The sequence below is a fragment of the Neofelis nebulosa genome, chromosome 11, assembly GCF_028018385.1.
Source record: "Neofelis nebulosa isolate mNeoNeb1 chromosome 11, mNeoNeb1.pri, whole genome shotgun sequence".
In the NCBI taxonomy this organism is placed as follows: Eukaryota; Metazoa; Chordata; class Mammalia; order Carnivora; family Felidae; genus Neofelis; species Neofelis nebulosa.
The window spans coordinates 47,432,145-47,457,155 of record NC_080792.1 but is presented as its reverse complement, the minus strand read 5'-3'; the positions used below and the strand labels follow the sequence as shown (position 1 = coordinate 47,457,155).

The 25,011-nt window shown below is 42.6% G+C and overlaps 1 long non-coding RNA gene across 1 annotated transcript; it reads right to left on the bottom strand.

Annotated features, from left to right (window-relative positions):
- Positions 1-23,319: 23,319 nt before the first annotated feature.
- LOC131490262 (uncharacterized) lies at positions 23,320-24,519 on the bottom strand. Its single transcript, XR_009251010.1, has 2 exons — positions 24,367-24,519; positions 23,320-23,927 (listed from the first exon to the last, which is right to left on the bottom strand). It is a non-coding gene; the product is annotated as an uncharacterized LOC131490262 (long non-coding RNA).
- Between the last annotated feature and the right edge of the window lie 492 nt (positions 24,520-25,011).

Genomic DNA, 25,011 nt, shown 5'->3' with positions numbered 1-25,011 from the left:
CCGTTATTCCTAGTGGGCAGAGTGTACTCTCCTTCCTGCCTCTTTGACTTTGGGCTTTGCCATGGGCTTGCTCTGACTAGTGTGGTATGGATAGAAATAACAGCAGCCAGTTTTGAGCAGGGATTTTAAGAAGCACTTTGAGTTTGGCTTTTCCACTGAGTTCTGCCCCCTTGCATAAGAAGCGCCAGAGAGTGACTGCATCTACATCTTAGGACATAGAATGAAAAGACTCAGGGAGCCCAACAGAATTGAGTTGTGCCCAGCAGCACTGCCAACCTGGAAACCTGCAAGCAAGAAATACATGCTTATTGTGACAACCCTTTGAGATTTAGGGTTGCTCATTACTGCATTTCCCTTCCCTTTCCCCATCCATTCCTTAAAACTCTCTTCTTTCTTCCTTCTCTTCTATCCATTCATCATCAAAAAACCATTAGCAGACTAGAATGAAGTAGACATTCCAAGCAGGAATAAGGGCCTGTGTGCAAGGTGGGAACAGGGGCTGTGTGGGGCTAAGACATTAGCCATAGAGAGGGGGCTTGAGAAAGATATTCAGGATAATGAGAGTCAGGTATCTTACTATTGGAAAAGGAGAGGATATATATCGAAATGGAGACAGCTAGAATTAGGGTTGCCAGATCTAGCAAATAAAAATACAGGGTACCATTTGGAACGTATTTATTCTAAAATTTATTTGCTTATCTGATTCAAATTGAACTAGACATCCTGAATTTTTTCTGGAAATCCTAACTGGAATAAACCCTGTAGGGTTGGATTGTAGTGTAGAGGAAGCAGTGTGAGCTAATGGATTTTAATATATATAGATAAATGTAGAAATAAATACAGATATAAATATGGTGTGTGTGTGTGTGTGTGTGTGTGTGTGTGTGTGTGTGTGTGATGTATTCACATATATATTTTCTAGCTCTGTCAACTCAAAAGGCTTGGGGACAATGATACTCTAGTAAGCCATGAGCATACTTAGTGTCCCGATCTTGGTTTCCAAATATGCACAGGAATTCTATTTTTTGTTTTTTTAACCGGGGCTCCTGGGAGAAATGGCCTGTTTCAGAGTGGGGGCAGGAAAAGGGCAAGCTGAAAAAGGACAGAACACTTCATTGTGCCAGACTGTAGGGAAGTGCTCAATGAATGTTGGGGAACACTGAAGCCGGCTTGACATAACTCCCACTGGCCAACTCGGGGACGGTTTAAGCATCAAAATAAATAAAATAGAAACTGATATAAGCCATTGAATAAAATAAAAATTCTTAAGTTCACACGGACTAAATAAATAAATGAATAAATAAATTGGGCGAAGAGAAACCTCTTTATAATATAAAGAATGATGGTAATAGAGATATCACTATATGGCAGTTTTCATCATGATAAGGCACACCAGAAATATCAATGGATGCTAAAGTTAGGGTGTGAGAGTGTACTGAGGAAGAAACGTTTACATAATTCCAAAGTATCTGCCATAAAAATACTTATCAGTTACAAAAGGGAAGAAGTATCTTTGCAGGAGATACCTGGCAGATACCAGCTTAATGAAGTCATCAAAGCTGACACCACTAGTAAGAGCACAAATGGATATTGTGAGCTGCCCAGCAGGGTGCAGTAAAAAGAACACATTATCTGTAAAATTCCAGGCAAAATGCAAAACCTGGCTCTAATCATGAGGAACTATTGGACAAATCCAAACTGAGAGACATTCTGCAAAATGATTGGCCTATAATCTTCAAAAATGTCAAGATCATGAAAGTTAAGAACACATAGGAATTGTTCCAGATTAAAAGAAACTAGACACTCAGCATGACTGGATAGACCATGTGGTCCTGGATTTGATTCTTTGCTACAAAGGACATTATTGAGACAATTGTGAAGCTTCAGTGAATGTCTGGGAGAAGGGTATGTAGGGATTCCCTATACTATCCTTTCAACTTTTCTGTAACATAGAAACTCATTAAAAGTAATTTTTGAAAAAAGGTAACTAATTAAATATCTATTTAATTGTAGCTTTTATACTTTTTTAGCTTCCTTGATTTTTGTGCTCTTTTCAAAGGTATATATACTCTAAGTTGTTGCTTCTTTTCTCAAATAATGTATTTAAACTTATATTTCTGAATTTATTACATCTTCCTTTAAAGTTATTTATTCCTTTTAAATAGCATGGATTATTGGGGCTCTTGGGTGGCTCAGTCGGTTAAGCGTCCGACTTCAGCTCAGGTCTGATCTCACCGTTTTTGAGTTTGGGCCCCAGGTTTGGCTGTGTGCTTGATAGCTCAGAGCCTGGAGCCTACCTAGGGTTCTGTGTCTCCCTCTCTCTCTGGCCCTCCCCAACTCGCACTCTGTGTCTCTCTCTCTTAAAAATAAATAAACATTAAAACAATTTTTTTTAAATAGCGTGGATTATTTACTTTTTTATACACATAAAAATATGCGTATATACATATATGGTTATAAGTAGAATATGTATATTATCTGTATATATAAGTATATGTGTATATATATAGTATATGTATTTATATTTGTATATATACAAGTAGTATATATATATATTTATATGTAATATATGTACATATAATATTTGTATACACACACACACACCCGTGTGCCTATAATATATATGTATATCACTTGCCTATAAATATACATATTATACATATTACAATACAAAGTTACATGTATGTAAATTATACATGTAACTTTGTACATGGTAGGTCTACCTCTTTTCCTTGCATATTCTAGACAGTGCTCCACTACTTATTGCCATTCATGTTTCTCGAGGGAAGTTTGAGACTTCAAAATTAGAAACATATCTAATTTCTTTCTTATGTCAATAACTTATTGCTTCTGCCTGGATGCTTATTGGATACTTTCTCCATATATGAAATTCAACAACTTGCCAGATTTGGTTTGCTGTGAGTTTATTATTATTATTTTAGCTAGGATACAGTGAGCCTTCTGAGCTCTATATACAAATCTTCTTTTATTTCACAAATATTTTCTTCTGTTGTGAATTTTGATATTGTCATTGCTTTTTTGTTGTTGTTGTTATTTCCTCCAGGCATAGAAGTTACTTATATATCAGATCTCCATTATTGGTCTGCCACATAAACCATATTCCATCCAATTGTTTTTATCTTTTTAATTCTTTCTCCATCCATTGTAGGTGATTTTCACAAACCTGTGCTCTATGCTACTATCATCATGATTCTATCGATTTAATTCTGCTTCTAATAGCATCTTAGAATTCTACACTATTATTTGTCTCAGGCATATTCACTTAACTCTTCTAATTGCCTTTCCATCCAAGTTTATCTTGCTCCATCATCTTTCATTCCATTTCTTTGGTTACCCTGGGAATGCAAAGTAGCTGCTGTTTAAAAACTTCCTGTACTTCCAGATTAAACCATCATTTAAACTTTTCTTTATTCCTTACATATTAGTTTCAGTCCCTTTTTTTTGTTGCTGTTGGGAGAATTACTGCTCAGGTACCACACTGGTTCTTTTTGAATGGGACATTTCTCTCCTGAATGGCTATTTATTCTACATAGTTATGTAGAGTTTCACTGTATTTTTTACCTAGTCATTGTTTGGATCCTCCCTGTACACCCTGGTCTGGAGGCAGGATGGTCAGTGTTAACACATTCTGTTTAGCCAGTGAGCTGCCTGAGGAGGGTGTAGATGAAATCAGGGCATGAGAAGCTGCAGCTAGCAAACTAGTCTTTCTAATAATTACATCTTCTTTTTACCCTTAGTAAATTTAAAAAAATTTCAAAACAGCTGGTGTCTAAGCAGGACGCAGAAACCATCTGAGTATTCAAATCCATGGAATTAAACACTGGCAGTTAGTTCCATGGGTGGTCAAAGAGCTCAGAAGGGAAACAGGACAGCGAGGCAACTGGGAGATAAGCAACAGCGGGAGTACCCACTCCCAGGCTGGAGAGTCAGAGGCGGGAGGCAGCGTTCCTGGAGCTTGTGGCAAGGTCACCTGCGGAAGCTGGCTGCTTGAAGGCAGAGTCTGGTGGGAGCTGGAACAATGGAGAAGCACCTTCACTACTGAGGTGTCTCCTAAGGACAGAAGGAGGAGGTAAAATACCCTAAATTCTTCCTTCTCCTATCCTTCTAATCTCCCAGCAGTGCCTCCCATTGGCCAAATCCTGCCAGAACCAGCTGACACAGGGGCCAGGATGATGCAGCTAAGAGCTGTCATCCACTTTATAGTAAAGACCAGAGCAGAGGCAGAGAGGCAGTAAAGATGTGAAGGCAGCAGGTCAGGACTGGCAAAGGTTTTGTACCTTAGAGGTTCTGTGTGTGCGTATATATATGTGTGTATATATATATATATATATATATATATATATATATATATATATATATGAAGTTATATCCCAAACTAAATAGCTATACACCCACACGTTCACACACACACATACACATATAATGTGAGATCTGCTTTCTGTGTTTTATAGCATATTCGAAAATGCTATTTTTATACATTTATTTATTTATTTTTTAAAGCTTATTTTTATTTATTTTGAGAGAGAGAAGGAGAGTGAGAGACAGAATCCCAAGCAGGCTCTGCACTGTCAGTGCAGAGCCCAATGTGGGGCTCAAACTCGCAAGCTGTGAGATCACGACCTGAGCCGAAGTCAAGAGTTGGATGCTTAAACGACTGAGCCACCCAGTTGCCTCATATACCTTTATTTATTTTGAAATAGTGATCTTTTGGGGTTCTCAAGTAGTTCTAAAACTTTTCAGTTTTTTAGTTGACTCCTTTGGGTTATAAGTAGGACTGATTTTTATCTCATCATGATTCCTGTGGCCAGTCTGACCCTTCCTGCTCCTGGGAAGTCTTAGGTCAGCATGGCCTCAGACGGAAGTGTACATTTGGTACCCCAGTTGTGTCTGGATTCTAGAGCAACCAGTTCAGTACCCTGCAGGTCAAGAGAGTCCATGCTGCCTCCATTCTGATGGCCACATAGATTTAATACTTGAAGCTCTTTCATGGGAAGGCCTGTTCTGCCTGCCTGTAATCCAGGAGTTCTACTCCCATAAAACAGCCCATGCTTCTCCTGGAGCATCTGATTCTATAGCAGTTCTGGGTTTTACTCTGGAGTTTTCATCTGCTCACGTTAGTTCCCAGTGCTTAGCCTAACACAACTTCTAGAACAGTCCTGCAAATATATGTCACATATGCTGCCACTACTCCTTACTTCAGAGTCAAGGTTGACATCATTACATTTAATTAACTAAATTTATTAATTAATTGAGTGATTAATATTAATTGATTATGTTCATTGTTTATTTGTTTTTTTATAAATATGACCTCAGAATACTTCTTGAAATTCTACTAGAAGACTCTGCCAGTGGCATATGGAAAGACAACATAGTTTCCATCCCGGGCTTTGTAGCAAAGTCCAAACTCCAGATCAAGCTTCAGCAGGCTATGGTTAGTTACAAGGCAATAAACCCAAGGTGTCCCTTCAAGTGTGAGCCATTGACAGATTTTACTTTTGCCATTTTTTTTCCTTCAGAGGAAATCTCACCAGGAAACACCGAGCAGTAACAATAACACAAACAATGGGAAATCAAGATTAAAAGCAGAACATCTCTAGATAAAGAGTGGGATTCAGAATTCCATTGGAGGCTTTCTTAGAATGGGTTCCCTGGAAACAGACTCTGAGATAAAGGGTTGCATACTCTCCCCAGGTTTCTTGGGGTGTGCTTCTGAGAAACACATTTGTAAAGAACAGAGGATGACAGAAACAAACAGGGAGAGGCTGGCCCTCTGAGCCATTTGCATCTGAGGCTTCAGCTGACTCTCCAGGGAGCTCTCAGGAGAATTTGGTTGGGACATAACTCTTCAGATTGTCCCAGGTCGAAGTCAGGGCTAAGACTTTATATTTCTACATCAGCTAGTCATTGACTGTGGACTGCTCTCAGCAGAGGAGAGGGCAACCTTGGACAAGGCAGTTCCTGGTGGGATATTATGTCACCTACTTAGTGCATGGTGTTTTTTTTCCCCCTGCCACAGACTCTCTGCTGGATCATCTGGCCAGGTAGCACTGCGGATTGCACCTGCATAACAATAGGAATTTAAAAAGGTATAAATTATACCTTGTTTTTTAGGTTGGAAGGCATGTTCCCCAACATTCCCCAGTCTACCTGACCCCTAAACACCCTTCATTGAGATAGTGGCTTCCTGAATCCTCTTAGAACTTCTCTTCGACATTTGGAGCTCATGTCTCTTACCAAGATACTCCAAAGACACTTTCCACTTTCTACAAATCCAGCTGATTAACATGACATCACTGGCATTGTGGACCAACGTGATATTATGTGAAATCTCCAGAATGCCCAAGTCCCTTCGGACCATGTTACGACAGAGGCCCTGAGGTGTTAACAGAGATTTAACAAGGCCCTGGGGGAGGAGGGTAACTGTTTACTACCATCCATCCTGTGGGAACATCAACTTCTGATCCTTCTTTCCCATAGGGATGGAAAAAAGTTAGCTGGTTTAATAGCTATGGATATGCTGAAGATCGTGTTAAAGATACCACAAGTGGTACAGTGGCTGCAATGGAGACTTTTATTTGGTCATGTCTGTGGTAATCTGTGTGCTGAAGCAACCCCGTGCTGGCCCATGAGCACTGACTTACATTTTGAGGAGCCTTGGGAGATGGTTGTTAAGCCTTTGGTGGGAGCATTACACCATGAAACTTGGCAAAGTCTACAAGCCTCCCCCAAACCTTGGAAACACTGACCAGCACACCACTAGTGGTAGTCCACTGTCATCCACCGCGATCAATACAGGTTTTATAGGGTCTAGAGTGGTGAATTAATGGGGATACCATTTCTGAATATATTCCTGAATGGGCACTGATTTTTGCCATTCTCTTTTGGATATGATTTAAAAAATATGTTTGCTATTGAGGAAGGCAGGGGGGACATTTCAGAGGTTTCCACGTGGCTTTCTCCACTGCAATAGCTCTTATTCCACAGGTCAAGAATCTGATATAAGGGTTCTGTCATTTATCATGTATGCCCATTCTAGTTTTATATTTGGGTATGGGGAAATGATTCCTGGATGAATCTGTGGACCCAGTGGACCCACAGGGAGCTGCACCTGGGCTCACAACTGGACTCCATATTCTTCAATTACAACAGAAATTACAATGGTGCTTCGAATCCCTGGGAATCAAAGTCAACTCAGACTCTGGATCCAACGACACTTGTAATATCCTATTATCCCTCTGTGACTAAATGGCTATAGGTCACTTTGGGGGAACAACTGGGAGAATTACTACTGAATATAGTTGCTGTGCTTTTCCAATGCCTTTTTTTCCTGGGGACCTGACTTCTCTTTCAGTTGTTCTAGAAACAAAAGCTCTGGTACAGAAGCCTGGTGAGCAATCATGACCTTTTATTTGGGCCTGCAGACTTTTGATGATTCATTCTTGATTTCCTTTAGTGGGATAATTTGTGCAATACCCTTGCTGGCCATCCCTAGGAACACTATATTCTATTTACCATATCCATAGCTCTCTGAGGTTCCCGGCTGCTACTCTGACTTTGCTTTTATTGTGATAATTGCTTTGGATGGTGCGATGCTGCCACTAGACCTCTATTATTTCAAAATTCCCATTGTTTTCAATGAGTTCAGTTCTGTAATGGCGTTTCCTACTCTCAGCCTGGGCTACAGAGGATAGCCACCACGAAGCTTGTCAGCAATGCTCATGCTCCTCTCCCAAGCACATTCCTTCTCTCTGGTAAAAGGGCATCCTCTGGGACCTCCTAAGGCACATTGCTGGCAATGGGGAGTTTCCAGACCTACCTAGTATATGTCCTTTTACTAGTATATGCATACCCACTTCTCTGAGCCTTGAGATGCCTTTCCAGGCCACTTGATATATCAGTTTTGGTATTTCTAATCCATTGGGCCATGGGTTACACATTTTCCAAACTTCTAAGAGTCATCCTAGCATCCTAGCAGGGGTATTTGCCTAGATTTGTATATCACGGGAGAGTAGTCCATGCTGATAAACTCAACTTAATTCAACTTTGTATTCCATGCCCCCACCTACTTGTATCCTTTCCCATGCCTGCTGGTACATATTGGCCAGATCTTGCAGCTCTTTTGGCATATAGTCCCTATTCTCCCTTAGCTGATCCAGCACATCCCAGTTAGGGGGTGCTGAGATCTAACCTCATAATCTGTCTGGTTTCCAGGAGGGGCAATGGGGACAAGCATTGTCTTTTAAGGCACAGCCTCAATCAGGGTCCAGTTAGGAGATTGAAACCGCACAAGTAATTTAAATAGGGAATATTTAATCTAAAGAATTATTAATTAGCAAAAGATATTCGACTACCAAAAGGAATAAAAGAGGACTCTAAGGAGTATAGAAATAGCATATGTGGAAAGCAGCTACTCCTGCTGGGCTGAGGAAGCATGAATAAGGAAGGACCGAGAAGTTAGAAGAAACATGTCCTCTGTTCTCTTCCTTCCATACCCTCTGGACCCAGACCTCCATGGAAAGGGCATGGCTACCATGGGAACACAGTGTGCTCGTGAAGAAGAGACTTACTAGGTGGCACAGCTGGAGCTTGGTCTGCAGGAACAGCCTTCTGGGGAGGGTTGGAGATTGGCAGCAAGGCAGGGAGGAGGGTGGAGGTCATCCAGGAGGGCTGGAGAGTGAGTATCACCAGGCTTCCTGCATGCCATCTGCCGGCAGCCAGGCCAAAGAACAATGGCACAATGGGACCAGAAAGAGAAGTCCCTTCCTGCGGCTAAGGCAGTGTCACTCCAGTGCCCTCTATGGACCAATATATTTCACCAGTTGAGAAGGGAGAAATGGTTACCAGGTCTTGCTCCAGGCTCCCAAAGTGCGACTGGTATCCTTTGAAAGCCTTGCTTACAAGGTTGGCCCTGGGTTGGCATCTGGGAACTTGGGTTCTGGGAGGCTTCCCACCATTCCTAGAACTGATAAGAGTGGCTCACTGTGCGTATACTCTTGGTACACATTGTTTATGCTGAACATCTGCTTTCCTTCTGGGATTCTGGAATTTGGGTATGTGCCTGGCAGAGACTGCTTAGATGACCAGCCCCCACCCCCCCATAAGAGCTCTGGGCACTGAGTCTCCGATGAGCTTCCTGGGTTGGTAACATTTGGCCTGTGTCGTCACAACTTGCTGGTGGAGAACCGGGTGCATCCTGTGTGACCCCTGTGGGAGAGGGCCCTTGCAAGCATGCACCTGGTTTCCTCAGCACTTCACCTCGTGCGCCTTTTCCCTTGCTGATTGTGCTTTACATCATTTTGCTATAATAAACTGTAACTGAGTACAATGATATGCTGAGTCCTATAAGTCCTCCTAGCACATCATCAAACTTGGTGTATGTTGGGGGTAGCCTTGGGGGCTCCTGATGCACTAGTAGAGACGCCTGCTTCATTTGAGATCTCTGAGGGATCTTCAAGCAAATGGGGGTGCTATTTCTTTTTTTTTGGAATTCTTTTTTTTTCATGTTTATTTATTATTTTTGAGAGAGAGACAGAGCATGAACAGGGGAGGGGCAGAGAGAGAGGGAGACGCAGATTCCAAAGCAGGCTCCAGGCTCTGAGCTGTCAGCGCAGAGCCTGATGCGGAGCTTGAACCCACAAGCTGTGAGGTCATGACATGAGCCAAAGTCAGACACTCAATGACTATGCCACTCAGGTGCCCCTGGGGGTACTATTTCTAACAAAGGGGTGTGGGCCTTGTCTGTAGATCCAGGGAGCCAAGGGGGTCTGAGAGAGAGCTGAAAATTCTCATCTGTATTACTAGAGATCCCCATCTCATGTCCCAGAGTCTGACACTTTCTCTATTAGGGCCCTGATCTTGGCAGAAGAAACCTTCTAGGAGGAGATGTTGACTTTCTCTGGAACTCTGCCACTCTTGTGATTAAGTTCCGAACCTGATCATTCTGTCTGCCTGCCCACGGGCTATAAGAGATCAGCACTTTCTTAAATGTGGCCTAGAAGGCCATCAGGCTTTCACAAGTTTGCATGAATTGTCCAATAGTCATCCCGAGCTTGTCATAATCTTTCTTCAAGAAGTCAAAGGCCCCCAGCAAGGACTACTCAATTCCTTTTATTTAACATATGCCGCATACTTCTTGAGGGCCAGAGATGCCACAAGGGCCAGTGCACTCACTTCCACCCGTGAAAATGTTAGCAGTTGGAGCCCTGCAACCACCAGGGCCTCTCCCCCACCCCCACCCCCCACCGACCATTGGGGGAAGGGCCTCATCCTCATCCCCTGGGCTGATCCAGCTGTTCCACTTCCAACATCCTACCACTTAGTGCTGTGGTGACTATGATTTAATTATACATACATAATAACATTTTTGGAGCTTCCCGTGTGATTGTACACAAAGGCTCTCCTTTATTCTGGAAACTGTCCTGCAGGCAGGCACTGGAGTTGCTGTTATCTCCAGTCTCCATGAGGGAACGAAGCCTCAGAAGAGTGAGTCTCCTCAAGTCAGGATCCTACTAAGAAGCAGAGTCTGAAAGAAAGCCCAGATTCTTCGGACTCAAAAGTCCTCTCTCCCGTAGGTGAGGAAGTTGTTTGGTTCACATTTGCTTATTCAAATTCTTGTGATCACCTCAGTATTGATATGGCTGGTGGCCATCTCTATCAGATACTTCTGACCAGAAAGAATCAAGGGCATATGAGAGCAGAGCTTGTCAACTTTAATGTGCAAACAAGTCACTTGGGGATCTTAAATGTTAAGCTCCACACTCTGATTCAGGGAGTCTGCATCTCTGACAAGCCCCCTGGTTGATGCTGATACTCTCGCTTCCCCACCACATAGAGCAGGTACTCCCTTCATAGTTCTTGAGGGATTCAAGTAAAAAAATGTAGGAATATAGATGCGCCTTCATTTTCAACTTGGTAAAACGGAAAACAGTTCCTCGTGTTAATTCAACCCATAAATACTCTTGCTGACAAAAGGTAACAAAAAATATAAAGCTGCTAATAAATCTAATAAAGCTAATCTAATAAAGTTAAATTATTAGACTTTTGCGTACCATAAGATAAAAATAATGATTTCTAACAGCTTTATTCAGGCATTTGATTGGTAAAGCTCGTAAGCAGTGAGTCAAATAGGGGTGCCTGGGTGACTCTGTCGTTAAGCATCTGACTTTGGTTCAGGTCATGATCTTAAAGTTTGTGGGTTCAAGCCCCACGTCAGGCTCTGTGCTGATAGTTCAGAGGCTGGAGCCTGCTTCAGATTCTGTGTCTCCTTCTCTTTCTGTCTCTCCTCTGCTCGCACTCTGTCTCTTTATTAAAAAATAAACATTAAAAAAAATTAACACCCCCCCCCCCCCACACACACACACAAACAAACAGTGAGTCACATGGGTGCCTGTCGTATGTCAGTATGCCTTTCCAGTTTTGCAAGAACAAGTCAAAAGACATAACTAAATTTTGACTGACCCATGGAGACTGGAGTAAATGATTCGGGGGATCATAGCTGTATTGGGTGATGTTTGCAAGACCCAGCCCCAAGTTAGAAAGTTTCCAAGTAGACTTGAGGGAAGTCTCAGGCTATCCATGATAGCCTTAGAAATCTCTCAAAATGACACCCTGCTGAATGTCCGTCTCCCCCTCCCCCGCCCCCCAGGCCACCAACCATCTTCTTGTTTCTGTCTTGCTAAGCTCTGCTACACGCAGCCTAGGAGTTACCCATTCTCACATCCTGTCCTTCTTCCTTGCAAGTGCCTGGCCATGGGGCTCCTGCTGTCCCTAGGCTTTCCTCAGGCTGCAGGGTCAGAACAGGAGTAGAGCATGGCCACCCAGTTCATTCTCAGGGTCAAAGACTGGGGTAAAGTGTCACAAAAATCAAAAGTAGTGGCAATCTTGGAAACAGGGGTTGATTTCTTCTTCCTGGGACATCTGGAGGCCTTAGCTCAGGCTTCGCAAAGCCTCCCTATGACTTTTTCAGAAAAGAAAGACCCAGTAATTAAAATCAAGTCACCCCCTACCCCCTACCTCTCATTCTTTGTACCAAACCAAACTACCCAGCCAGCCTGTTGTAGAGTCCTTTTCTTGACCGCCTTGGTCCTCAAATGACAAAATATTTCCACTGGAAGTTTTGGGGTCATCACCTCCCTCCCCCTTTTTTCATTTAAATGACACCAAGAAGGTGTGGGCCAGAGGTATTTTTCCCTTTTCAGAATGGACTTTTCCCTTCAAGAAGCAACGCTTCAAGGCTGGCAATTGAATGTATTTATTTATTTGCCTATCCATCCATCTATCTATCTATCTATCTATCTATTTATTTATTTATTTATTTATTGTATAAGGTAATAGCTTATGGTACTTACCCAGAGCCAGCTGTTTGCAGGATGCCGAGAGCAGGTGGTCTGGGAGGCCTCTGATGAATTGCAAAAGACACTCACCAGCTGCCGACACTGTGTGTAATGAGCAAACCTGCAAAAATCTTTATTTTCAATTGGATTGTACCTTTAAGTAAGCAAGGGAGACAGCCAGTATAACTACAGACCATGACCAACAACCCACATAAACAGTGTGCAAACACAAGTGATTAATGTACCAGTATTTCAAAACATCTAAAGCTAATGAGTCAGATTTACTAGGGTGCACAAAAGAGGGGGAGAGGGGGTGGGGAAGAGAGAACAACTTAATGGACTTTAATGGCCTTGAGCTGCAGCCGAAGAATTCTTCTGCTTTCCATCCACTGTGCCATTGAGCTGGTAAACAAATACCCTGCTGGCCCATGAAAGCCATTTTCTTCCTGGCCATTCAGGGGGTGGTGGTCTGGCTTTAGGATAGAATGAGGGGAGCAAGCTGGTGACCACTGCGCCCTCCAGTGATCTCTGATGATATGCGGGGATAATGGGTTACAAAGACAGACATTAATAAGGTAAGATAAGAGGGGGAGGTTTATTAATTTTTCAAGTAAGTTAGGATGCCCCAGGGCATGGTAAAAGTGTAAAGAATCTGGTGAGCGATGAGGGGCTTGGCTGATTAATGCAAGTCAGCTGTCCTCCGAGGGCCATAGCAATAATGATGAGATTATGGAAGAACCTACTGAAGACAAATGAGATGCATGTGGAATAAAAACGAAGTGTCCTAGTTACTCTTTTGGAGTGCACGGTGGATTTTTATGAAGGAAGAACGGAGGTACGAATGACAGCCTCAGGAGGTGCCAGGACAGGGATGTGCTGGTTCTGGTCAAGTACTTGGGCCGCTGGGGGTTTCAGGAATTCTGGGCCAGCCTGGGAGAAGGGTTGATGGGGAAGTGCGTCCCAGAAACCCTTTCCGCATGGGTGGACAGAGCTGTCCCCAGGGCCATGTCTGTATTTACTGCCCTGCACAGCACTGTACTTTCATGCTACCATTTCCTCCAGGACGTGCCAGGAGCTGGGCTCCCTCCATTGTTCACACTGTCCCCAGTGGACTTCCGCTGTGCCACCGCTGACCGATGAACTTGGAGCTGGAGAAAGGGAAATTGGAATTCTTTTTCTTGTCCTGTTCGAAATTGCTCCCTGGGTTTTATACTCTCTCTCTCTCTCTCTCTCTCTCTCTCTGCATTTGTCGTCTTGCTTGCATGCTTCTCTTTGCTCTGGTGCCTCCCCGGGCTGCCTCTTAAGTCTGTATCTTTCAATCCAGGCAAAGGGCGGGCAGGCAGCACCCCATATCCTCACTCAACTCATGCCTTCTGCACCAGTGCGTGGAAGATTGACGGGGGTGACCCTTGAACTTCAAAGTGAAGAATTATTTGCTAAAAAGGCAGCTTCAGATCCTAACCTCCAGATGGTTGGGAGTGGGTCGCCAGAGCCTGCCTTTCCCACAAGCGCTTCATTCGCAAGGGGTTCTGAGGCAAGTCTCTCTCTGATGGTGGTCTGAGAGACACTGAAAGGTTGGTGGTCTGAGAGACACTGAAAGGTAGAGATTAACTAAGAGTTGCTTCTGACAGACTCTTCTCAAAAGTGCCTAGAATTTCACTGTGGATGATGTGCTCCTTTATGTTGGTCCCCTGGGACTTGAGCAGTTTAGGGTACAATGCAGATCTCCTCCCTCCCCTCCTACACAGGAGTAACCCCTTAAATCATGGTTAAGCCACCTCAGTGTGAGTCTATTTACCAGGTTAGAGCAGGGCAGAGTTGTAGGATCAAGTCTGAAAGGAAGAGACTAGGGAATAGAGAATAGCCTGGAAAAGCAAGGACCGTTGGTGGAGCCAGGAGGAGGGGGCAGTGGGTGAAGCCAGGGGCTCTCACCACTTTTTTCTTTCTTTCTTTCTTTCTTTCTTTCTTTTTTTTTTTTTTTGTAGCAAAACATTTCTTTTCAAATGAAATGTAAATGGAAGTCTTAATATAGAAAGCCAATTAAATGACAGTTTATTAGTACACATTTGTTTTATTTCAAATTTCAGTAAATTACAAAAATGAAAGCATTTGAATGAATGCAAGCACTCGATATTGGGGAATTACAAAAACAGTTCCAAGTGTTAGATCAGCTTTTTGGAATCAGAGAAATACTCGCAATTTATAAGTTTGTTTACAGTTGGCTTTGCAATTGTGGGAGAGCTTAACCAAACCGATCTGGATTCTTATACATGGAGTAGCAGGAAATTTATATTTTCAAGTTGGATCACTGATGATGCTCAGTGTGTGCTTAGATTCCTCTCACAGACAAGCCACTCAAAAAACAACCAGAACTGGGCGCCTGGGTGGCTCAGTCAGTTGAGAATCCAAGTCTTGATTTCGGCTCAGGTCATTAAAATCTGTAAGTTTTTAAACTTACACTTTACATTGAATTTACACAAAAATTGTAATGCAATACACATTTGCTATATTACATTTACATGTACATACATGTACATTTAACTTACAATAAAATGTGCAACTTTTGTGGGGGCAGATAGAGTATGAGATAGATGTCACACATTTGAAATACATATTTAAATAATGGGTTATAAATAAAATACATGTAGAACCCTTGGGGTCTCTCTAAAGAATAGAGGCCTGGGCCAAAACTTTGCTTGTGACAGTCTCACCTGTTGGGGCAGGGAGTGGGGAGGTGGGAAGCAGGGACTGGACTTAGGAAATGTCTTTTTTCAAAAAAAATTTTTTTTAAACATTTACTTATTTTTGAGAGACAGAAAGAGAGTGCAGGAGAGGGGCAGAGAGAGAGGGAGACACAGAATCCAAAACAGGCTCCAGGATCTGAGCTGTCAGCACAGAGCCTGATGCGGGGCTCAAACTCAGGAACTGTGAGATCATGACCTAAGCTGAAGCCGGACGCTTAACCGACTGAGCCACCCAGGTGCCCCTAGGAAATATCTTAAACCATCTGTGATAAGCACTGGATTTCCCTTTCATCCAGTTAACCTCCAGCTATTTGTGTATGAAGGTACAATTAGGAAAAAATAGCAATAAGGTAATGAGGGAAGGAGGTGGTGTAGAGAGAAAAACAAAAAGAGGGAAGGAGAATGGGTTGTGATGAGTTAGAGTTGTCTGGATGAAGAAGCCAGTCCTACCATGCATAAAGATGAAAAAAAAGAAGGGGCTCAGAATCTTCTGGAAAGATGTGAGAGAAGAAAAAAAGAAAGAATAGAGGATGGTGAGGTGGAAGGGAAACCAGAAGGGACTCTGGAAGGGTCCAAATTATAAGGAAGTGTGGAAGGACCTTTATTGAAATGATTCATGAAGTTCATGCTCGTGCTGTGAGCTTGCTTTTACTGCACTGGCAAGAGACGAGGTGCTCGAAGGACTTTGTCTTGGAAATCCACTGTGGCTCCCCAGTGGGTTGGCTCTTCACACAGCGTTAAGCCCTGCGTTTCGCTCCCTAGCCTTGTTTCTCTCTGCTTGCTCCCTGTGGTCTCTCAACTCTTCTCAGCTCTCTCCCACTTAGCCCACCAAGGCCTGTCTATCCAAGTAGAACAGACTTTCATTTTCCTTGGGTTCACACTGTGCATACTGACTAACCTGCTTCCTGCCACTCCAGTGGCCCCTCTCCAGCTCCCAACCCCTCTTATCTCTATGGTAACGGAAGACACTACGATCTCCGGATTCTGCCTCAGAGAGTTGGTCTGTACAAGCAGGCTTTCCTGGGGTAGCTTGTCCTTTTGCAGTTAACCAAGATGCTGGGGGAGAAGAGCTGCCCCAACAGGATGGCACACAACAGCCTCCAGATGTGGGCACTTGGCGAGTCTGAGCTGAACGTCTCCATAAAAATATGATGTAATTAACAGACCTCAGCAGCTGGAACAATTCAGCACCTCACATTGATTTTCCATGTCTCCTATTTACTTTCCGTTTTTGAACTGTCTGCCGTGACAGGAAATCAAAGAATTATAATGGCGTGTGTGAGGGCCATGATGCTGGGTCAGCATTTCCCTGAGAAATCCTGAGACTAATCAGTTTATTATCACTCAATCATCCCTTCTCCCTCCTAAATTAAAGCTGTCCCCCAAAAGGCTAAGAAATAGCAATTTATTTTGGGATATTAAAAAATCAATGTACTATTTTAAAATATGAGCGGAAAAAAAAGAGTAGGTCCCAAGTAATGTTAGTTGGATCTGTTTTCTCCTTCAGGCTTAATATGAGGTTGGCAAAGACGTGGGTGTGGAGAGACAGAAGTGCTATAGTCACCCTTCCCAAGTTTCACGGGCTTGTAAAAGTTACCTGGTAGAACTTGGAGAGGAGTCTTGTTCCAAGTTTTTCCCTGAAATGAAGAGAAATGAGTCTCTCCGTTTGTGCTTATTCACGAACTTTCATATGATGCAGGATTGGCTTTCTCATAGTCTGTCACTGCATTTCCAACCCTTGTCAGGTGGCAGTCAGAATGTTGGGTTAGTTTCACTTTGGATTCCTTAACACTCTGGAGAAAATTGGCCAAAAACTGAGATTGTGACAGAGGAATAGGTCTCCCTCTGAAGTCCACTAGTCCAGATTTCTTTTCAAGATATGCCTCAGGCTCCTTGCTGTTGCTTTTCTTCAACTTTACTTACCTTGGCAGATTTCATGTCTTGGTCACAATGTAGGGATGCCTTTTTCTTGGTCTTTTTGTTGACTCAAGTAATATAACCCCTTCCTAAATAATTCAGAAAATAGAGAAAAGAAAAAGATTGCCCATAATTCTTCCACTTAAGCACAATAGCTATTGTTGTTTTGGAGCAATTACTTTGGGTCATTTTTAAGTGCTAAGTTTTGATAGGATTCTAAGCACAAACACAAACAACTTTGTATTTTGCTTTTCCACTGAATGTATGTCAGAAGCATTTCAGTATTATTACTTCGGTAAATATCTTTTTAATTGCTGACTGGGCCACTGAACATTTGTCAGTCTCCCGTTTTGATTTTCCAGGTATCCTATAGAAATAGAGACACCATATTTATTTAACTATTTCCATATTTGGGGGCAATAGATCAAATCCATGTTTTCATCATAGTAAGTCCTGTGATAAGCATCTTTATAGTAAGACTTTTCCACATATAAGATAATTTCTTTAGGATAAATTCCCAGAAATTACTGGGTCAAAGTGCATGAATATCTTGTGACTCAGTATTTCCTGTTGCTCTTCAAAACTAGTATGTCAGTTTGTAATATCACCTAAAACGTTTGAGGCATCAGGCTTGAGAAGGGTCTTTTTTTTCTACTAAATAGGCAGTACTGAGAGTGCTTTATGTGTGCAATTTGATGATGTTGACAAATATCCCGGAGATAAACATTTTGGACTTTAGAGGCGTTCCCCTGTCAATTGTGTTTAACATACAGAAGTGACTTCATTATAACCGTTTCTTCTACGTGTGCCATAAAGTATGAAATTTTTTGCCTGGCTGTAATGTTCTATCTCATCAAACCTCATAAAATGAATTAGCGTCACACCCCCTCAGTTTGGCTCTGAATTTTGAAGATGATACGGATTTCTCTTCCACATTACATAGAATTCGGTGGGTATCCCCTTGCTGGGAATAACACCTTTGGAAAGTAGGAAAATACCGAATGGAAAGAAAGTACATTTTCTAGGAAAAGAATAAGAACCCAGAGAGATGGAGTGAGAATTGTGCCGCAGAGTCCCAGCAGCAGATGTTTTGGGTGTTGAAACTCCCACCAGAACAGCTGCAGAAATGTAGAATCACATCTGGGTGTGTGAGGCGGCTGCATCATTACCTACCGACAGCAAAACAGCCAGATGCTTCCAATTCATTTTAAGGACCAAGCTTCAGGTCTGAACCTGTGAATGTCTCTACTTCCCAACTGACGACTTATCAATTGCTCAGGCAGTTCATGAAAATGTGGCCTCACGGGCACCTTAAGGACGGATCTTCTCGGTTACAGCAGGTAGAGGCAGAGCACAGCTGCTGTGCACCCAGACCCACGGCTCTGGGTCTGCTGTGTGGCTCGAGAATGAAGCCATCAAAACCCTTCCACACAATGGCTGCTGCATGGCTTGTCACTGACGTAGGATGCCTCTGAGGGCTCATACTGTTTTATTTCTCCTGGAGTTCTTCAAATCCTTTCTCTCTCTCTCTTTCTCTCTCTGTCACTCTCTGTGTCTCCCTCTGTCTCTGTCTCTCCCTTCCTCTCCCAATATCCCAGATGTAAGTTTCTTTCCCAGACAACTGAGCAGAAAACTGGGTGATCATTACGGTAGCAAATAGTTCATAAGACTCCTGGATGAATACTGTGACTTTTAAGTACATGGCTATTTTCTTGTGTCATTTCTCTCCTCTTATACTGACAGTAACTGTGAAAATCAAGGTGAAAGTGGCTCCTGGTGACAGAGCTCCAGCAGCCTTTCCCCTTCCCTGATTGAGTTCAAAGCATGCAGGGCATCTCACAGCCCACACCCCACCCCGGGGGTGGGGGTGGGGTGGGGTGGGGGTGGGGAAATCGTTCAATATGTAAATCTCAACCCCAGGAGAAAAAGGTTACTCACTGTATAAATCTCAACCCTTACAATGGTCAAGGGACAGGTTCTTTCAGAAACAGCCTGTCCATCTCACACCATGGAGGGAGGGGAAGTTGACAAGATACATTTGCTGAAACATGGGGACTCATGCATTAGATCCAATGTTAACAAGTGCCCTGAGAAACAAATAATGGTAGAAGGCATGGAATTTCTAAAAAAAAAAAACAGTAGAAAGTATCTTCCAGCCTTTGAAGTCACTCACACGGATAAAAATGCTTCATCTCACTCAACTGTCATACTTGTACCGTACCTTCTTGTAGAAGCCTCACATTTGTTATTAGAAGTATTTTTATTATGTTGAAGGGGCAAATCTTTCATATAGGGCTTGCAAATGGGGGAGGCCAAGGAGCCACAGAAGTGGATAAGCACCACCAAAAGAAAAAAAAAAAAAGAGAGAAAACTAAAGGAAAGGATAGTTAATAGTCAAACGCAGAGTTGGACCCAAGCTTAAAAAAAAAAAGTAATAATAATATTAACTGAGATTTATTGAGTGCTTACTATAAGCCGGGCAATGTTCACAGTTTGCAATGTTTACAGTTATGAAGTCATTTAATCCTTATGAACACCTTAGGAGGTAGGTACTAATATTATCCAATCTTGCACAGGAGGAAATAGAAGCTCGAGGAGGTGAAATCACAGTTTCGTAGTGCAGCTCGACTCCAGATCCCACACAGTTTACCACCACACTGTGCCTGTCTCTTTATCTCCCATCCAACTCAAAGGGGACAAGCAGGGATGCTTCAAGGGATGCCACACAACAGCCTTAGCCATGGAAACGCCTATTCCAGAAGTGACTAGTAGAAGTTCATGACTTACTATTCATTATGGATTTATTAAAATCAGAAGAAAAGTCATGTAAAAAAGGATAGTTGATTGGGCATGATTCAAGGCACATTTGGAAAACTTAGTAGCTGACCCTCTGTGGCATGAAGAGGAAGCCTTTTGAGTAGAGCCTGAAATGTTGTAAAGTGGCACCAGACCTATGGGGGAACCAACCTGGGTGTGTCCATGTTAGAAGATTTCTGTACACGAGGCAGCTGAGCTCCTCCAGCAGAGTTTAATTTAGACACAGCTAAGCTATCAGAGCTGGAGTGGGCCAGTTTATTTAGCCCAGTTCCTCAATCTCAAGAAAGGTCTTCATGCCCAGCCAGGGTAAGTGATCTACCCGAGATCTCTTACACTGATCAGGGAACGGCTGCGAGGTGTTGCGACCGGCGCAACAAACACCGAGATCAGGGTCTTGAGGGTAGGGGAATGTAAGAAAAAAAAAAAGAAGAGAAGCCAGTTTGGGAACAGGAGGGTCCCCTGGGCTGATGGCCCAAGTGACAGCTTTATTGTTGCTGTACACAATCTTTTATAATATAAGACTCTTATGGATCAGGTCATTCTAAGAATAAACAGGTTTCACATGATCACTGCCAGCCAAAACATTTAGTTCTGTGTACCTTGTGAACTTTCTAAACGGGTCACAGCAAGACCTTGTTGATAGATTGCTAGCAAAACACAGTTCCCATGTTTGTTTCTATTTCTTTTTCTAGAAAAAGGGGGGTAACATTACTGCCAACACCCACAGACCACAGGCTTCAGGAATTAACTTTCTCAGCCTTGACAAGGCTTTCGTATGCCCTTGCAAGTGGGGGAATGGGAGGGGGAACCACCGGGTTGGCTGAGTCAACAGGGAGCCGTTGCTCGACCCGGTTTCAGCCTGGCACCTGGGTCCGGCCTCCCACAGTGAGGTGCCACACCAAGCCCGGGTCTTTGCTTTGGAGCCACCTCTGCTACTACTTGAAGACTTAATTTCTCCTTGGGGGCTTGTAGTTTATGATCTCTCTAAGAGGTATACCTTCTCAAGACTAAGGCACCAATATCATTCTTAGGGGCAACATAGCGTCACCATTGACAGTCTGAAGAGTTATCAGATACAGTTATGCTCAAGTAGATCATTACAAGGACCAAATACAACTGGAAAGAGTTGAGGTACAGTTGAAGGTGTAAAACCTACTTTGTAAATTTGTGTGTCTACCGACAGGGCTGGTGTACATACCTGCGTAACCCCAGGGAGTGTCAATACCTGGGGTCTGATGTGGATCGTACCCTCTTGGGTGATGCGGAGGGGGCTCATGGTGACCTCAGGTTCTTTTTGTTGCAGACTCTCCAGAAGACAGTGCATTATCCATAGCTCCAATGTTCTTTTTCTCTCAGTCCAAGCCAGAATCGTTCCTACATAATCTAAAATGCGATTCTTTCTTCCCTGATTGCCCAATGCTACTCTTCCATTTCTGGCAAAAGGGCACCCGTACTGGCTCAGCCTGGGTTTCTCCTCATGGCTTCTAGCTTCAACATAAGCCTTTCCAGTTATTTATTCAAACTGTCTTACCTCACTATTTATTCTCCTCTCCTGTCTCTTCTATCTACTTATTCCTATATATTCATCTACTTAGTATTATTTTTTTATATTTGTTAAAGTATTCTGTATGAGCATAATTTAAAAAAAAAATGTGATCAAAAGACAGAATCAACCGAGCAGCACCCATCTCGAATTCTCCCCAGGCCCTATTCTCTCTGTATCCATTGGCAACCACTTCTAGGTCTTTTAGCTTTTTTTAAAATGTACACTCGTATTTGTGAACAATCTGCTAATATGTTAATTCTTGATTTACCTATTTTAGACATCATCTGTTTGTTTCATATGATGATAGTGGAGCTTTTCTCTAATCCCCCCCACTTCCTCTCAGCATATTGATTCCATGTTCATTTGATTCCTGTTCGGAGCTTACCTTATTGTGGCTATGTAAATATTGTTTGCTATTGAACAATAAGTGCTACAGAGTAGACCTCCTTTATCCATGGGGGTTACATTTCAAGACTGGATGTGTGAAACTACAGATAGTACCCAACCCTATGGGTACAATATTTTTTCCTGTACACACATACCTATGATAAAGTTTAGTTTATGAATTAGGCACGGTAAGAGACTAACAGCAATAGCTAATAATAAAATATATTATAACAATATACAATATTATAACAATATACTGTAATAAAAGTTATGTAAATATGGTCTCTCTCTCTCTAAAAATATCTTATTGTACTCTGTTTACCCTTCTTCTTGTGATAATGTGAACCGATAAGATGCCTACATGATGAGATTAAGTGAGGTGAACCACGTAGGCATTGTGATGTAGTGTTAGGCTACTACTGACCTTCTGACCACTTGTCAGAAGGGGGATCATCTGTTCTGAACTGTGTTTGGCCCTGGGGGACTGAAACTCTGGAAAGTGAAACCACAGATAAAGGGGTTATTTATTTACTGCATTTACCTTTAGTTTATTGTACATCTCCCTCCCACTTCCTCCTCCCCAAAATGGATAGTCTTTTCCCTCCATTCGCTTAGTGTTCTATGAACCTATCACCGCTTTTTTTTCAAGTCCTCTGACAGAGGTGTAAAATGCTTCTCATGCAGTTTCCCACAAGTTAGGTGTATCAAATAATCTAGAATTCTCCCACTCGTCCCTACCCCCCACTTGGAGATTTTTCTCCCAAAGTTCTCCAAACCCCTTGCACTCTACATTGGTTGCTTTTCAGGCTCATCGCATACTTGTTTTATGACTCATTTTCTATATCTTGCTGGGATTGATTTTCTCTTCTCTCCTTTCCTAGATTCCCATTTCGTTTTGCCATGATAACTAAAAACCAGTTTTGGTGAAGCACTAATTCCAGTTAACACGAGTTAAGCACTGACACCTTGAGAGAGGGTGTGTGGGAGGTGTATTGTTTTTAGTTTTTGTTTTTCTGAACATTTTTTTATTCCACCCTGATATGTTATGAAGAGCTTGGCTTGCTGTAGACATAGACTGAGAATTGTTTTTACCTCAGAATATGCAAGGCATTGCTATATTGTCATTTGGCCTCAGTGTTCCTGTGATAGGCACCAATGGCATTTTTGTTTCCTATCCTTTGTGATAGGCTTTCTCTCTGCAGACTTATGATCTTTCCTATACCTGGTATTCTGAAGTTTCATGGTATTTGTCTTGCTGGGTTTTTGCTTTTGTTTTTCAATGCATGGTGTTGGACACTCTCTAGAAACATATCTTCCAGTTGTGAGATCATTTCCACCTCTTTATTATTTTAAGTTTCTCTTTCTGGAATTCCTGATGTTGGACACATTAGACTGGTTCTCTAATTTCCTTTTCTCCCCCTAGTCCCTTTTTTTTTTTTTTTTTTTTTTTTTGGCTTTTTGAGAACAGTCACTCAACCTTATCTTCCAAGTGTCCTACTGAATGTTTTCTATTTTGGTTATTATATCTTTAATTTCACAAACTCTTCTTTTGCACTCTGATGATTCCTTTTTATTGTATCCTATCTTGTTTTGTGAAGGCAATGTTTTTTCAGAACTCTCTGATGATAATTACTGTCGGTTCATTTTTTTGTCTTTTGGTTTTACTTTTGTTTCCTCTGCTGCCTCGATGTCTTCTTAGTCCCTTAAAAACTATATTTATTTGCTTAGTTCTCTTTTTGCATCTTTGAGAACATCTTCAAATGTCTGGCGATCTTCGAATCTTCATTTATGATTAACAACTGATGCAATAAGGAGCCATTAGGAAACTGTGTGCTTGGGAGTGGTTTGTCCCTCGGTAAGTATTGTCAGGAGGTGAGCTGGCTGAGTTGATGAAGAACATTTTTAGATGGGAGTCTCTGTGGAGATTTTCTCCAGAGCCAGTGAATTTCTTTGGAGAATTTTCCTTTATGCTTCTGCTTGGGTGGTATATATCCAGGCATTCATGTTCCGTGAGCAGAGGCAGGAAGGGTGCTTGGAAAACCAGATTTTCACCTAAGTGCTTTTCTTTCAGTCTAGCACCTGGTTCCCCATCCTCTATGCCTGTTGTTATCTGAGTCTGGGATTCTCTGGTTCAAGTTCTCTAAAGAATACCTTCTTGGCTTCCTGGAAGAGATGGAGCAGGGATGGGTTGGTGGGGGCTGGTGAGCAGGGCTGGTGTTTGGTGGAGGAAGAGACATACATACTGTGTATGCAGACTTTCAGTCAGAACCTCTGTTCCAGACCCATGCCTCACCCCCAGCTATGAAGGACCTGCAGTGTCCATGTGCCCAACCTCTCCAGGGTTCTGCACCTTGGTAGCTTATAGTTTCTTCCCCTCTGCTAAGCTAACTGCCATTTCTCCATTACTTTCCATCCCCGCCCACCCCCCACAAATGTGTTGACAGTCGTCATTCATTCACTGTTGCCTCTCCAGTTCTGTTTGACCTATGGGTTTACATCTTTTTAATTCTTTCACTGTCATTTTATCCAGGTTTTGGATGGGAGAAGAGATACATGTGTGTGGTCTACTTACCATATTTGACCCAAATTCCCTTCTGTTTACCTGAATTTCAGAAATCACACTTGGTGGGTTTTAGTCACAGAGGGCACCATAGATTGTAGTTCACGTCTCGTTCATAGGAAACAAAAACTTCTTTATGTCTCAGAGGCCCCCACAGGGGGCAGCCCTGCCAGGTGGCAGCCTGCCTGGCAGTTGGGTCTGTTGGCCTCTAGAATCCTTCACTGAGCCTGGCTTGAATGCAGCCAGGGCCAGAGACACCTCAGGGAATTGTCTCCCTGTGAGCAGCTGTTGGAGCATCAGGCATCTGAGCATGGGAGACAGACTTCTGGGATGGCTTTTGTGTGATTAATTAAGGTCTGGAGCAGTAATTTTCCTATTTACTCATGATTTCCATACTCCAAACTGCCCATCACATTTATTAGAGGGAGAAATACACAAAGAAACAAACCTGGAGTGCTGTCTCATGGAAAGCTTGTCAAACAGGAAAGCATCACATATGCTTTTTCTTCTTATCTGCCTCTTTCGACTTGAGAGCAGACTGTTACCTGTGAAACAAGACTGGAGCTTATTTCTTTATACCAGACTGTACAAATGTTCTGGAGAGACCTGGACAGGGGCAATGCTCGTTGTAAGAATGCAACGAAGATAAAGAACAAAAAACAGTCAAGATTTAGCAATCAAGAAAGT